The sequence below is a fragment of the Saccopteryx leptura genome, chromosome 9 (assembly GCF_036850995.1).
Source record: "Saccopteryx leptura isolate mSacLep1 chromosome 9, mSacLep1_pri_phased_curated, whole genome shotgun sequence".
NCBI lineage: Eukaryota > Metazoa > Chordata > Mammalia > Chiroptera > Emballonuridae > Saccopteryx > Saccopteryx leptura.
Window position 1 is genome coordinate 44,043,485 of NC_089511.1, and position 13,351 is coordinate 44,056,835.

A 13,351-nucleotide genomic window follows, 5' to 3' on the forward strand; every position below is an offset into this window, starting at 1 on the left:
TAGAGAAACTGCAGAGCTGGAAAGTGTTGGACCATTCCATTTAATAGAGTGTTACAATGGCAGATGAGCACACCGGCAGGGGAAACCGCCTCTCAGGCAAAGAAACAGCAAAATGGCCCCTCACAGTGGCAGGCAGGCAATCTGCCATCCACAGTCCTCCTGAGCGCAACTACCCATAGCCTTATATAGGCCACACACACGTGGCATAGCCACTCATCACGCACCTCTCAGGCAAAGTGCTTGCAGCTGGTACACCAGTGAGCAAGCGTAATACAGCTAGCTGCCCCACAAGTGGGGAACCGGCTCCCTTGCTGGAGGGACACACTACTTGTGGGCGGCACCTCAGTTTTTGTTTTTGTTGTTGTTGAGAGAGAGAGAGAGAGAGAGAGAGAGAGAGAGGGAGGAGCAACAGGAAGAGAGAGAGATGAGAAGCATCTACTTGTAGTTGGAGCTCTTTATTTGTTCATTGGTTTGTTTCTCATATGTGCCTTGACCAGGGGGCTTCAGCTGAGTCAGTGACCTCTCGCTCAAGCCAGCGACCTTGGGCTTCAGCTTGCAACTCTGGGGTGATGTCTATGATCCCATGCTCAAGCTGGTGAACCTATGCTCAAGGTAGTGACCTTGGGATTTCAAAATTGGGTCCTCAGTGTCCCAGGTTGATGCTCTGTCCACTGTGCCACCGCCTGGTCAGGCGGTACTCCAGATTTTTTTTTTTTTTTTTTTTTTTTTTCTGAAGCTGGAAACAGGGAGAGACAGTCAGACAGACTCCCGCATGCGCCACCATGGGGCGACGCTCTGCCCATCCTGGGCGTTGCCATGTTGCGACCAGAGCCACTCTAGTGCCTGAGGCAGAGGCCACAGAGCCATCCCCAGCGCCCGGGCCATCTTTGCTCCAATGGAGCCTTGGCTGCGGGAGGGGAAGAGAGAGACAGAGAGGAAAGCACGGCGGAGGGGTGGAGAAGCAAATGGGCGCTTCTCCTGTGTGCCCTGGCCGGGAATCGAACCCAGGTCCTCCGCACGCTAGGCTGACGCTCTACCGCTGAGCCAACCGGCCAGGGCCGGTACTCCAGATTTTTAACCAGCAATCTCGACGGGAGGGGCCGGTACCCAGACTCGCATCCATCCAGTTGCAGATATGTCCCAAGGACACTTTACTCAAGCTGAGCTTTGGACAGCAGGGCAACGTGCTCCTGCCTGCCCCAACAGCCCTCCTTAAAGTCCAGCGGCTTCAATGGACATGGGCCTGGACTGTACAGTCCCCCACCTATGATGGGTGGCCTTGTTGGCACCGTGGGTAGGGGGCTGGAAGTAGGCTTCCAGTTAACTCCCTGGGCTAATGGCACTTGGCCGCATCCTTTGAGTGCTCAGGGAAACATCATTGTGATGGGCATCTTTGATATTATTGTCATTTTTGGTATAGCTTGTGCCTTAGTAGTCTGCTGCAGTCTCTACTGTTTCTGTGAAATATAGATGCAATGTACCTCACTCCTTGCACGGGGACCATCATGGGAGATACCTGTCGTGTAGATTGTGAGACGAGCAACCCTGATGGGGCGGAGTGTAGGGATAACAGCTGTGGTTAGGTTTGCTTGCTTGTTTTCCAGCTGCAAGCACTTTGCATGATTAGTGCCTGAGCACGTGGCAAAGAGCCGTGTGGGTACTTTCCCTCGGAGGCAGGTGTTGCCACCAGGAGGGGCGGTGTTTCTGATTGCTCACCCACCACGGTGAGGGACGGTTTTCCTGATCGTTGGTCTGCCACCGGGAGAAGCGCTTTCCCCTGCCTGTTTGCTTGCCTGCCTCTGCAAGAATCCAATAAGTGGGAATGACCCAGGGACTTTCAGCTCCGCGGTTCTTCTGTGGTCTACCTGAATCCAGTGTGTACCTGTCCGGCCTCAACTACCGGCATTGCAGGGGCCTCTTGTGTGTTGTCATGTCTTGGGCATGTAAGAAAAAGCAGCCAATGTGCAGGGTAAAAATGAGTGCAGGGATCAGCAGACCTGGATCCCAGTGTTCCAACTTTAGGTGCATTCCTCAGACTTGCTCAATATTACTGTTCATTCAGCACAGAGCTTGGTCAGTGTTGAGTCTTCTAGAAGCAGCAGGGTGTAGTTAACAGGTTAAGACGGTAGGCACCAGCATTAGTCACCTATATTCAATTCTGGAAACATCATGTCTGAATGGGTAGGACCTTGCACAAGTGACTTAGTACCTTCTGAGCATCAGTTTCCTCACCTGTGAGATGGGAATAGTGCTGCCCTGTGAGGATCATGAGTTACTCTATATATGAAGTCCTTAAAATAGCACCTGGCCCAGAGAAAGTCCTCAGTGCACGTTGGCTGGTATTACTGCTGTTATTATTAACCCATCCCAGAAGACAACGTGAGTGGGAAGTAGAAACCCTGTGTTTCAGGGAACAGAGCCTTGATAGAGGAGTTTTGGGGAGACCTCAGCCTCTGGAGGCTTGTTCAGAGCTAGCATCTGAGCTTTTGTGTTTATGATGTGAGGTGACAGAATGTGCAAAGGAAGGGGATAGGAGTGTGCTGACTGGGAATAATGGTTGTTGCCATAGGGACAGGTTTCCCAAGGTCAGATCATTCTACTAGATAATTTGAGATGGTGTATGAATAAACATTAAACATTTTAATAATTGTACTTTTGTTTTAATGCATAACAGGAAAAGAATTTCAGTAGCACATCAAGCCCAGTATTCCATGGCAGTTTCTGCTTTGGGTGAGGCCAACGTTGGTATGTAAACCAAAATAAAAGTGTTTACAGCCTGACCAGACAGTGGCAGAGTGGATAGAGCATCAGCCTAGGACGCTGAGGACCCAGGTTTGAAACCCCAGATGAGTGTGGGCTCGTACGGCTTGAGTGTGTGGGGTCACAGCCATGAGCGTGGGATCATAGACATGAGCTTCATGGTCACTGGCTTGAACCCAGAGATCACTGGCTTGAAGCCCAAGGTCGCTGGTTTGATCAAGGGGTCACTGGCTCAGCTGGATCTTTCTAGTCAAGGCACATACGAGAAAGTAATCAATGAACAACTAAGGTGCTGCAATGAAGAATTGATGCTTTCCATCTCTCTCCTTTCCTACCTGTCTGTCTCTGTCTGTCCCTCTCTCACTTAAAAAAAAAAAAAAGTACAGTTGTGTTTTTTTTTTTTTAACTGCAAAGTAAGTAGTTGTACAGGAGGTCGAGGGTGTGGCAAAGACGGTGCCAGTGCATATAGATCCTGGCAGTCAGAACCTTTGGCACTAGGAGAAGGGTCCGAGCAGGGCTTTAATCTTGTTTTTCAGCCGTGGAAAAGCTGTGGCTCCCTTAGGATGTTATAGAGCTGTTGGGCCCTCTTTCCCTCTCTCCTCCTTGGCTTTTTACGCCACTGAAGGTAGGTTGCAGCCACCTCAGAGCGGCACCTGACAGCTGTAGTTCCCTAGAGAGGTGACAGTGCAGGTGATGAAATGTACCAAGCGTTGGCTGCTGGCACCTTCTCTGTCTGTGGTGGGATGTAGAAGCTGTGGTAGGGCTTTGAGCAGCTAATTGTGAAAATGGTAATAATCTTAAAGCAACGTAGAGTGAGTGCCAACAGTGTGCTAAGCACTTTGCATGCATAGTGGCATTGTACCCTCACTCTGTGAGTCAGTCTGTCGTCGAGACACAGTGGGCTGCAGGTAACAAGATGCCTGGTGAATCTTGGCTGAGCATTGGAGATGACTCATTCTCTCATTGCAAAGTGTGGAGGCAACAAGCTCCAGTGACACCCTTGAGAACTCAGTGCCTTCTGTCTTTCTATTTCCCAACCCTTAGTGTGCAGGCATTTCATCTTGATGATGGTTGTTACATGGTCATAGCGGTGGCTGACCCCTCCTGATGATCATATCATTATACACAGCATCCCAAACAGGAAGTCAGAGCAGGGGAAAAGGCTGTCTGTTCCTGTGCCTTTTCTTTCTGAAGGGAATATGTTTCCATAAACACCCCTACCCCAGCAGACTTCTTTTTATCTCTCATTGTCCATAAAGGAGACTGGGAAAGTAGAATGTCTGTACAGCAGGAGGCAGCAAGAGAAGGGTTGGGAATGACCTTAAGTTGCATAACCAAGTGCTGCAGGTGGCACTATTTACTACCCCTTCCAGAGACGAGAAAAATCAAAGACCAGAGAGATGATGAGGAAATGGCTTGCCAGGATCCCAGAGAGTTTGCAGTAGCAGAGCAGGGATTTGAACCCCCATCTTTCCTCCTCCAGGGCCTGTGGTCTTAACCCTTGTGCAGTACTGCCTTCCCAGGAGGGGACACCTAAACAGCCACAATGCAGGGTGTTGAGTGGTGAGCACCAAATGCTGTGGGAATGCAGAGGAAAGAGAAATAATTCTGCTCAGGCACAGTCAGGGAGAGCGAACTGCAGAGAAGACAGGAGTGTGTAGAGAATCATGGACTGGCGTCTGAAAGGTGAGCCGAGTTCTTCCATGCCCCTCGTATGCCGATTCCACACAGTAAGCATTCACCAGCATGGGGAGGGAGTGCCCAGTGGAATTGGAGCAGTGGTCTCCCAAGTGGAAGACCCAGAACGCCACCTCGCTAGGACCTTGACTCAGTTCAGCCGTTGGCTGTGGCACCCAAGAGCTGTGTAACCTTGGACAAGCGACGTTACCTCTCTGTGTCTTAACTGCCACATCCTTGCCAGGGAGAAAAAAAATGCTTAGGATACTTCCAGGCACAGAGTAGACATCTCTAAATTATTTATTTATTTATTTGATGAGTGCATGAATGAAAAAGGAGTAAGAAGATACACAGAGGTGGTTAAATCTTTTTGGATTTGTACCGCCCAGGAGGCCCTCCAGAAATGTATTACTTCATCAGTAGTAGCTGAGATGACCCATTTCCCTATTCATTTGTCAATAGTGGGTCTTTTCTTTTAGGAAAATACTCATTGTTATTTTGATCAGTAATGAAACCAGCCTAATATTATGGGTACATAAGAAAAGTCCATATTTTTCAGAGCTGCAAATTGTAACATGTAAAGGTGAAACGACATGATATTTGGGATTCACTTGAAATAATTCAGCAAGAAGGGAAAATGGGGTAAAGGAACAGATTAGAAATAGATGAAGTTTACGTGGCAGAATCTTGATAATTACTGAATCTAGGTTTAAATACAGGGGAGTTGACTGTACCTTTCTTCATCCTTTTTTAGAATGTTAACAAGAGCAACAGCAAACAGCCCCATTCACCATCCCAGCACACACATAAACACACACGGAGCCTAGAACTGGAATAGCAGTGAAACAGGACTGAGCTCCTGTCGCACACGGGTGATGTTTGATAAATGACAGCCTTGCAGCCCTCAGTTTCATCAGCCCTCCTCTCTGTGGGGAGCTGCAAGGAGAGTAGATTGCAGACCCAGAGCAACTGTGTCTCCTTTCCTTCCCTGAGCTGGGCACCGGCAGCCTTTTCCTGAAGTGGAGGTTTTCCCTTCCTACCCTGTAGGGGAGACAAACTCTCTGTTGATCAGTTCCTGGGCACCCCCCCCCCCCCATGGTTTTGCCCTGGGGAGGAGGAGAGAGTCACATGTGATGATGGCCGATCCCCCACACTGACTGAATATTGACTCCAACCCCCACTAATCCTGTAAACACACAAAAGAAGTTCCTGTCAAACAGCTGGCAACCCTTTCTACAGATTCACATGTAAATAGGTAGTGGCCTGTGAGTTTTCCAGTTTGTTCTCTAGCCCACTTCATGGTGAAGTTAGGTAGGGGCCTTTACATTACATCTGGAGCTGGGTGTGGTCTCACTCAGTGAAAGGCATTCCACCCAGGAACTGACCCCTGGCCCCTCCAGGCAGGTCATCCATTGAGAATGTTTCTTAGGCAGCCCGGTGGGAGACCCACGTGTTCATGTGGTCAGCTGTAGCTTCCGGCTGTCTCACTTGTACTGAATTCCAGCAACTTCTCATTTCCCTTAGGAAATAAATTGAGTCTGGAGAGGATGTGAATAATCATGATAAACTTGGCAGTAGGGACACCATGAACCTAGCCCTGAAGCTCAGAGTTGGTGTCACTGTTGCCAGGGTCTTAAGCATTGTGGACCAGGGGAAAGAGGGTACTTGGGGCCAGATGCCCTGGGTTCAAATCCCAGTGCTACCACTTAATAGCCATGTGACCTTGGGAAAGTTGCTTAACCTCTCTGCCTCAGTTTTCTTATTTGTAAAATGATGGTAGGATTGAAAAAGAAAATTAAATACTTAAATTAAAATGTTTAAAACAATTCTTCTGGCAGTGGAATAAAGCGTCGACCTGGAACACTGAGGTTGCCGGTTCGAAACCTTGGGCTTGCCTGGTCAAGGCACATATGGGAGTTGATGCTTCCTGCTCCTCCCCCTTCTCTCTCTCTCTCTCTCTCTCTCCAATAAATCAATAAATAAAATATTTTAAAAAAACACCAATCTCTTCTGTAGTAGTTGCTCAATTAATACTGGCCATGCAATTATTGTATCCTGCTCTGATGGTCAGGCAAAGTAGGATTGAAGACCTGTGGTGTATAATAGTCATCTGATGGAAGCAAAAATTGGAAGAGAGGAAGAAGGAAGCCTTCTTCCCCAAGTCTGTAGTTTGGAGAAATCAGCTTAATTTTGCAATTTAAAAATAATTTTCACTTTAAAATTTAAATATTTAAAATTTAGGTATTTAAAATCTCCTAGAAACGCACAAGTGAAAGACTTTAAAGGAAGACAGTTTCTCTCCTTTTCTGTGTACATGCATTTCTCACACTAGGAAAAAAGACTGAGAAGGAAGGGAACTAAACTCTTTACAGTGGTTATCCTTTGGTGGGGAGACGCGGGGAACTCTGTGTTCTTCTTTGCACATTTCTTTATTTTCCACGGTTTTGCATGTGTATATAAGCATGTACCTATTTCGTAAAATATTTGAAAAGGCAAGAAATCACGGGAGCTGTGGCTTCTGGGGCAGTTGGGTGGAAATCACTCAGAGTGCAGCCATCTGTTTAATACTTGTATGTCCCAGCAGGCTGTTTCCATCCTTCCTTGCTAAGGTATAGTTCAGCCCTGTACAATTCTACTCAGAAAGTTCTTGAAATCAAAGCTGATTCCTCAACACCCATCACTCCATGTGCCCAGCCTTGCTCTCAGTATTCACTTTTCCTCCCATCCTTCTCTTGAGATGAAAGAACTCCATTTATCTCTGGCTCTGACCTTGAGGAAGGGCCCTAGGTTTTAGATGGACAACAGTAGTAAGTGCCCTGTGCTGTCACTTAGCTCACTGCCTATCCATATGGGTGCATACATGTTAGCTGAAGTTATGAATAACAATAAAATTGGGAACAGAACAGTTAATTTATTTATTCAATAACCATTAACTGAAGGGTTGGCCTGGCCTGTGGTGGCGCAGTAGATAGAGCATTGACCTGGAACACTGAGGTCGCCAGGGCGAAACCCCAGGTTGGCCCAGTCAAGACACAGATGACAAGCAACTAGCAAGCAGTGAACAACTAGAATGAAGCAACTGTTAGTTAATACTTCTTATTCTTTACCCCCTACCTCTCTCTGTAAAATCAACAAATAAAAATCTTTAAATTAAAAAAGAAAAAGAAAAGCCCTAATAAAAGGCCTGTTCTGGGGCAGGTACCAGTTAGCAAAGCAGACACAGACTGTCCTTGGAGCCCACAGGCAGAAGGAGAGGACACAGGTACCGGTTAGCAAAGCAGACACAGACTGTCCTTGGAGCCCACAGGCAGAAGGAGAGGACGCAGGGAACAGTCACAAGGGTAGGTCCTGTGTTCTGAATGTTCAGAAGGACTTTTTGAGCTACAGAACAGAGCCTTCCCAGAGGTTCCCCAAGGAAATCAAGTTAAGTAATATATTCCAGGTGTATATGGAAAAAATGAATTTGGTGTATATCTCTAGATAAGCTTTGATTCTCAATGTTTCCAGCTGTGGGCAGGGATCTCCAGATGGGCGTTGTTATGGAAGCATCTTCCAGTTCTCACTTCCTGGCTGAGTTTATTTCCGAGATGCCCACGCCTGGGCCAGTTCCCAGTTGTAAATAGGGACATGTGTCCCTGGACTGCTGTCTGAGGCCAGCCTTATCCTGCAGGTCCCTCCACGCTGCCCTCCAGCCACCTAGTGTGCATTCAGCTTCTTCAGCATGCTATTCGTTCCCTATCCTAGACTGCTCCTTCTCCCTGTCATTCCTCCCTTACCCCCCCCCCCCTCCCGTTTTGGCCTGCCTGTGCTGGCTCCTCTTTAGATCTCTCCTTAACCATTAAACATCTACTGAAACACCGCATCCTTCACTAACTGCTCAGCTTTCAAATTCAAGGTCTGTCTTCTTTTGTGATGTCAGCTCCATAAAGGCAGGGACCAAGTTTGTTTTGTTAAAGGTATAACTTCGTCTACCAAATATGTGCTTTACTAACCTTTGCTGAGGAAATGAATGGAATGGTAGTAGTAATAGAATAAAAATAGTAGCTGTCTTTTGAGGGAATTCTTGACAATAGATATGGTACTAAGCACTTTTACATACAAAACCCTGAAATGACTACTACCATTTAACGCAATGTAATAAGGTTGACATAATTTATTGAGCACCTGAATGCCAGCCATTCTTCTAAGTCTCTTACCTGCTGTCACCTTATTGCATCTGCAACAGCCCTCTGAGGCTAACGTTGTCATCGTCCAAACATCGCGGTTGAGGAAAATGGTATATGGAGAACGCAGTGACAGGATGTCGGGCTCCCGTCCTTTGGTAGTCTAGGTTCTGGGGAGGAGAAGAGAGGGGACCTGACGGAGGTAGGAGGGCTTGAAACACTGGAATGAGAAGACTTTCTAGGGAGACAGTACTTTCCGCAGGTGGTACCTAGAGGAGTAGGAAATGCCTCTAAGACATGTAAAAAGATACTCCAACATCGTACAATAATAAGAAAATGCAATTAAAATTATGCTGAGAGAATGTTTTCACCTCTCAGAAGGACCACAAGCAAAGGGGAGCACACGCTACAGCAGGGATGTGGGGGAGCAGGCTAGCCCAGTGCTGGTGGGAGGGAAAGTGGGACCGTCACTGTGGACAGGGCTTCGGCAGTATCTGTCAGTGTGAACCTTGAACACCCCCTTCCTTTGCCCCTGAAGTTCAACTTCTGGGAGTTTTTGCCTATAGATGTTCCCAAGTGTGAGAAGTTATCTATGTCCCAATGGGCTCATTGGGGCACTGTTTGTCAGCAAAAGGTGGGAACTACCCTGTGTGCCCATTAATAGGGACTGGATGAGTCAGTCAGGTTGTCTGTACAATGGAACATTGTATAGTGACAAAGGGGCAATAAGATCCTGGTAAGAGCACCTTCCATGTCTGTGGTACGCTGCCAGGTATGGAAAAGAAAAGAAAAAGGAACACCTTTTGTTAATACTTGGTAGCCACAGAGGGTGTGTTGGAATCTGTGGGGGCAGATGCCAATCCCAGGTGGCCCAGGAGCATTCTTAGCTATCGAACTAGATCACCTTAGATTTCCGTAGCAAGTGCTGTGTTCTTGGCTATGTGCGTGTGTGTATATTGTATATACAGACATATCCAAAATTACATACTTATATGTTTGTGCATATATATAAATATAATTTTACTACTTTATTTAGGTCTCTGTTTGCATGGCTGAGACATCACCTCAGAGAGACCTTCCTGAGTACCCTGTCTGAAATGGCCCTCCCTATCACTTCATGTTTCCTGCTTTTTTTTTCTTTGTAGCACTGTCATCATATGATGTTCTATGTCTGTTTTTTATGCCATCCTCCTTAGCACATGACCTCTGAGAGCAGAGATACACTGTCTGATCCATAGTTGTTGCTTAATAAGTATGTGAATATTATCTCGCATGTTCCAGATGTGGACCTAAGGCCTCAGAGGCCTTACCCTCCCTGCATGAAGCAAATTGAAGGGCCCACTGCTATCCCTCCCTCTTTTAAGCGAGAGAGAGAGAGAGAGAGAGAGAGAGAAAGAGAGAGAGAGAAAAAGAGAGAGAGGGAGAGATGGGAACAGACAGGAAGGGAGAGATAAGAATCATCAACTCATAGTTGTGACACTTTAGTTGTTCACTGATTGCTTTCTCATACATGCCTTGACCTGGGGGCTCCAGCTGAGCCAGTGACCCCTTGCTCAAGCCAGTGACCTTGGGCTCAAGCCAGCGATCATGGGATCATACCTATGATCCCACACTCGAGCTCGGGACCCTGCGCTCAAGCCTGATGAGCCTGTTTTCAAACCAGCATCCTTTGGGTTTCAAACCCGGGTCCTCAGCGTCCCAGGTCTATGTTCTGTCCCCTGTGCCACCACCTGGTCAGGTCCCCACTGCTATTCTTAAGAGGGGAAGAGCAAGAGAGATTTCCCCAGACTGATTTTTATGCTGTTCAAATTCTCCCTTTCTCACATTTTCTTGAGAGAGATGGATACAGGCTGGGTTCTCTTCTGTGGGGGCCTCTGCCTGTAAAATACTTAGACACGTGTTCATACCATGCACATTTGATGCTAATTCCTGAATATAATCAGCTCTGAAAACAGTATTTGCAGCCCTCTGAAGTCCCTTTCCTAGTCTCTCCCAGTCACTATCTTGGCATCTCATACCTGACTTTGAACTTTATGTAAATGGAGTCATACTTTATGTAAATGTCCCTTTGTGTCTGGCCTTTTTGTTCAACATTATGTTCCACTCCTTGTATTTATGCCTACTCACTACTGTACACAGTCACAGGGGACCTTGAGAATAGCTAGGGCAAAGTATTCAAAGGCCCTGGGGTAGGAATATGCTTGGAGGGAAAGACCAGTGGGGCGGGAGCATCGGGGCAGTGGGTAAAGTGAAAGGAGATGGGATTTGAGAGGTGTGAAATTTTAAACAGGAGAGCAGTCTGGTGTGATCCCTGTTTGATTCAATCCCTCTGGCTGTGTGTGGAGAATAGAACCTAGGAAGGGAAGAGTGGACTTGGGGAGACCAGTGGGTGATCTGATGGAGTTGTCCAGGTGAATGATAATGGGGGAGCTGGGCCTCTGAAGAAGGGGAAAGGAAATGCAATCAGTGTAGTTTGGAGGTACTGGCAACAGAACTTGCTGATGGACTTGGATGATAGGGTATGAGAAACATAAAGGATTCCATTGTGTCTGTATATCACAATTTGTCAGCCCATCCCTGCAGGCGGACACTCACGTTGTCTCCCTTTTGCCCCATTCCCAGAGGCTGGGCACACATCTTTGCTGAGCTTAGTCTTGAAGGATCAACAGATAGGGCATTCCAGGTAGAGGAAACCACTCAGGGTAAGGCTGGGGCTTCCCCTGCATCCAGCTCAGGTTGAAGCAGGGGCTGCGGAAATGGGTAGCACATGACCTCAGTCCACCATCTGGTCAGCATGGAAGTTTTGACCTGCACCATTTCCAACCTGGGCCCATTCCCCCCTCCTTAGGCAACCCACTCCCTGGAGGTCACCAGATTGATGCTGAACTTAGTGCGAACACCCCATCGGCATAGCGTACTACAGCCGGGAACTCCTGGGCTCAAGCCATCCTCCTGCCTCAGCCTCCCGAGTAGCTGGGACTACAGGTACGTGCCACTGCACCCGGCTCAATCCACCATCTGAATTGTATAACCTTGCTGCCAGTTTTGAGATGGCTCATGCTCTCCCATCCCCCACCTTCCACCAGCTGATTCCTCATCTGGCCCTGTTTAGTTCCCTCCCCTCTGCAGGTTGGTTAGTCCGGAGCTACAGCCAGAGTGGCAGTGGCAGTGGCAGGCGTGTTATGTTGGAGCTGCTGCTGCACCCAGGGCCATTGTTATCTGTGCGCTATGTCAGCTTTGTTTTCCTGTCACAGGAGTCACAGTAGGGTTGAAAAGCAGCGGCTGGAGAGGCCTTTGGTTCTGGGCCAGGCATAGAGGATGACTGGCCTAGAGGAAGTGAATGAGAAAGCCTCTTGTTTGTATGAGCCTGATTCTTTCATGTTCTTTGTCCCCTGGTTCCCTGTTTCTCATCTCGGAGTTCCTGACAGGTCAAGTCCCACGGACAGCAGCTGCTGCTGCAGGCCTCCTTGGCCCTTTCTGAGAAGCTTTAGGCATTCGGAGGATTCTGGGTCACTCACCTAATGAGGAAAGGTCATCCAGCCTGAGGTTAAAACAGGGTGTCCTGGAAGCATGTGAGGAGAGAGAGGTCCTGCCCTGATCTCTTTCTGCCATCTGCGCCCTTAGGTCCCTAAGAACACCTGGCTCCCACCCTGACTTGGGTTTCTCTGTTGTGCTGCTAAGAGGTCCGACCAGGCTGACTTGTCGAATTTAGCAAATCTGTGAGTTCCCTTCCACCTGCCCAAGGGTATAGAATAGAAGGAATCGTGGTTTACAAGCAGGTAAAATTTGACATGTTTCAGCTCGCACCAGGTCAAAAAAAGAAAAAAAAGAGAAAGGGGTGGAGGAAGGACGGCCTTGCAGGAGAAAAAGGTAGGGCATTAAAGAGTTCAACTAAAGACTCTCCCGAGTTGCTGGAGGACATGTGAATCATTGCAACCTTTTTAGAAGACAGGCTGGAAAAATTATTTATTTAGTTTTGAATGAGCAGTGTATGGACGTGATAAAACATTCAAATGGCACAAAGAAAGATAAATGGTGAAAAGTAAGTCTCCCTGCCTGTTGTCATTCAGCTCCCTTCCCGTGTGGGCACGCTCGTCAGGTGTGTTGTTCCAGAGAAAGTTGTATTACATGTTATACATGCAGTTCTATACATTGATGTTGGAAACCATTCTATAATTATAGAATATTCCCTAAATAGTCTTTGATATAGCACTGCCACTCCTGAGACTCTACCCTGCAGAAAAAATGGCCCCAGTACAAAAGGACATTTATTGTAGCATTGTGTGCAGGGGCAGCACAGAAACCAGACCCTGAAAATAAAATGTGTGCCCACTTTTCAGGGAATGATGGAGTCAAGTACGGCAGTAGGTAAGAGTACTGCTGGCTGATTAGGAGGCATTTCTGTGCTGTATTTAAGGAAAAGGAAGATTCGGAGAAGTAAATGTGATATGATCCCGTTTATATAAAATACAGTGACGAAAGTCTGTGTGCCTATATTGTGATGGGTAGCCATGGAATGGGCATCCCGCTCTCTTCCACATTACATGGTCTACTTAGTCCAGCATTCTGTCAGGGAGACTGCAGTATCATCAGTTTGGGTTGAGACACATTTTACATGTTGGTCAATATTAGAGGCCTACTTGGGAGGGTTCTCTACCCCACAGGGGGAGAATCCATGGCCTTGGTGTTGATAAGTGCTCAACTGAACCTCTGTCAGACTAGGAGAGGCCAGCGTGGTACCAGGTGCTGTG

At 47.5% G+C, this 13,351-nt stretch overlaps 1 protein-coding gene across 9 annotated transcripts in view; it reads left to right on the plus strand.

Annotated features, from left to right (window-relative positions):
* The window catches only part of SIPA1L3 (signal induced proliferation associated 1 like 3), a 326,815-nt gene that overhangs the window by 100,391 nt on the left and 213,073 nt on the right, over positions 1 to 13,351 (plus strand). For 2 of the 9 annotated variants that reach the window (XM_066348334.1, XM_066348337.1), the window contains one exon: positions 11,449 to 11,585. The exons of the other annotated variants lie outside the window; for them this stretch is intronic. The gene's annotated coding sequence lies outside the window, so the exon portion shown is untranslated. The remainder of the gene's footprint in view (positions 1 to 11,448; positions 11,586 to 13,351) is intronic. 9 annotated transcript variants of the gene reach the window in all.